Genomic DNA, 2,454 nt, shown 5'->3' on the forward strand with positions numbered 1-2,454 from the left:
ACAACAACAACAACAACAACAAAAACAACAACAACAACAACAACAAACAACAACAAGCGGGTCCTCACTGTTGCGATTCGATGGTGGACTTGCAACCGGGGCAATTACGAAACGACACACACACACACACACACACACAAAACAACCTAGTTGCAAGTCCAGGGTTGGGTTGCAAGTGACATCGAGTAAACACCCCACTTGCAAGTCGATGGTGGACTTGCACTAGGGCAACAATAAGAACAACACACAAGAACAGTTTCAAGTCAGTGATCTTCTTTCAAATGACATGCGGGCCCTCGTAGTTGCGAGTCGATGGTAGACTTGCAATTGGGGCAATTATGAAACATCACACAAAAAGCAGCCTAGTTGCAAGTGACATCGAGTTGTTGTCGACATGCAACTGGCCCGACAACCCTTGCTTGACATCAGTTGCAATATCTTTGTGGGCATGCAGTTGTTGTCGGGTTAAAACACTTGCAAATGCATGTCTAGTGATGGACATCCAACTGGCCCTGGCAACACCCGTCTCGACCCGAGTTGCATTGGCATTGTGCTCATGCGGGTGCAATCGAGTTATAACGCTGCAATTACGTGTCTTGCATTACGCTTCTTATTGCGTGTGTGGTGCGAGATAAAAGAACTTTTTAATATATGAAGAAGAAAGAACGTCAATAAGAAAAATGAGAAAGGGAAGCATGAGTAAAAATATGAACTTGCAAAAAAAAAGAACAACAACAATAACAACAACAACAACAACAAAAGAAACTAGAACTACTACTCGTCCCTTGTACTGTAGTCGGAGGATATAAAGCAAATCATGGGAACCATAACTTCTTTCACGCTCTCTTCCATTCTAGAATGAATCTTACTGTCATCTTCTTTGTGAGTAAAAAATGTGAATAATGATAAACATAAAAAAAGAAAACACAAATGAGAGAAAAAACTGGAAACACAAAAAAAGTACTATAAAATATCTTCTAGTACAATTAAAAAATTAACCAAATCTCATCCGCGTAGAAATTAGTCAAAAATATTTTTACGTGTTCTCTCCCAACCCAAAAAAGTGAAAAAAATAAGAAATGGAAGGTAAAATTGGAAGTTAAGTAGAAATAATGGATAAAAACTAAAACAACAAAGAAAAAAACAATGCAGAAAAGGATGTCACTTGTTCCCTGCACCCTATAGGACAAAAAGTAAAAAAGAACAGACCCAACGTTACAGGCCCACACAAGCCCAGGGGACAAAAACCCATCACAGGCGTGCGACAAAACAAATGGGCCGCGCCTTGTCGCTACAAGCGTTCCGCCTGGACAAAACACGAATCGTGACGTGATTGGATCTAATGGTGGAAAAAGTGAATGAGGCCAAAAAGTTTCTCAGCTGAATGAGTTTTAGCAAAACCGTAAATTAAAAACCTCAAATCTATATTATCACATGCAACACAACGATCTTTAAGCGGACCTCGTCCGGCTCCGTCGTGTCCATGTCCGGCGGCCGGCTGCGCCCCTCCGAGTGTTGGTCCGGTAGTTGGCAAGATAAAGTAGGGCATGTGACACGAACCGGCTCCTGTGACTCAAGGTGCCACCGTCTCCCATGTCTTACTCTTCCGCTCAGAGCACGGAACCCGAGCAGTGCCGGTGGACGTCAGATTGATGATGGATCCGTCCTGGGACGAGCCAGCGACGTCCACAACACGCGGTTGTGGCGCCCGGACTGCTGCTTCATATGGGGCGCAGGAAAATGTGACTCCGCCTCGCCGACGTCCACCGCGGCGAGGGCTGCCGCCGCCTCACACGGCGGGCACGCCGTGCCATTTTCTCGTCGGACGATGCCCATGGTGCGTTCCGATGCTCGGCGCGCCAATGGAGCGGTTGCACGTCCGCCATCGCGTTCAGGTGCCAGACGGACCACATCGCCTCCGCGCGAGGCAGCGACAATACACCTAGTGCCGGATCCATGCGCCATCTGGGCGGATGTAATGGATTCTCAATAGAAGGAGTCCGAGCGCTTCCGGGCGCGGGCCTCCTCCCGGGAGTGGCGGAGCACAAGTCGGACGGCCATCTCCACCTCGTGGCCGCGTGGGATGAGTTTGGGGTCGATGGATTTGGAGGTGAACGACTCGGATCGATTGCCTGCCATGCCAAAGACGGACGGAGACTGCCGAACGGGAGTTTGTGTGGCGGAGGGGAGTGGAGGGGTGAGAAGTGAAGTGGCTAGGGTTTGGTCCGGTGAACGGATCGGGAGGGATATATGTGGGGTCAGGTGGCCCAGCGTGAGGTCGGGTGGGCCAGCGTGGGCTGTGTTCAACCTGGCGGACGCGTCTGGGCGCGCTCGGGCGCTCCATATCCGCCACATATTTGGCCTGGATATGAGGGAAGAGAGGTCGATGATGGAGCGGATGATGAAAGCTTGCACGGGGATGGTGAGGATGGTGCACCTGAGGTCGGGTGGGCC

The 2,454-nt window shown here is 49.5% G+C and overlaps 1 pseudogene; it reads right to left on the reverse strand.

Moving 5' to 3' along the window:
• The window catches only part of LOC123038781 (scopoletin glucosyltransferase-like), a 14,489-nt pseudogene extending 12,653 nt beyond the window's left edge, over nucleotides 1–1,836 (reverse strand).
• Nucleotides 1,837–2,454: the final 618 nt, after the last annotated feature.

The sequence above is a fragment of the Triticum aestivum genome, chromosome 2B, assembly GCF_018294505.1.
Source record: "Triticum aestivum cultivar Chinese Spring chromosome 2B, IWGSC CS RefSeq v2.1, whole genome shotgun sequence".
NCBI lineage: Eukaryota > Viridiplantae > Streptophyta > Magnoliopsida > Poales > Poaceae > Triticum > Triticum aestivum.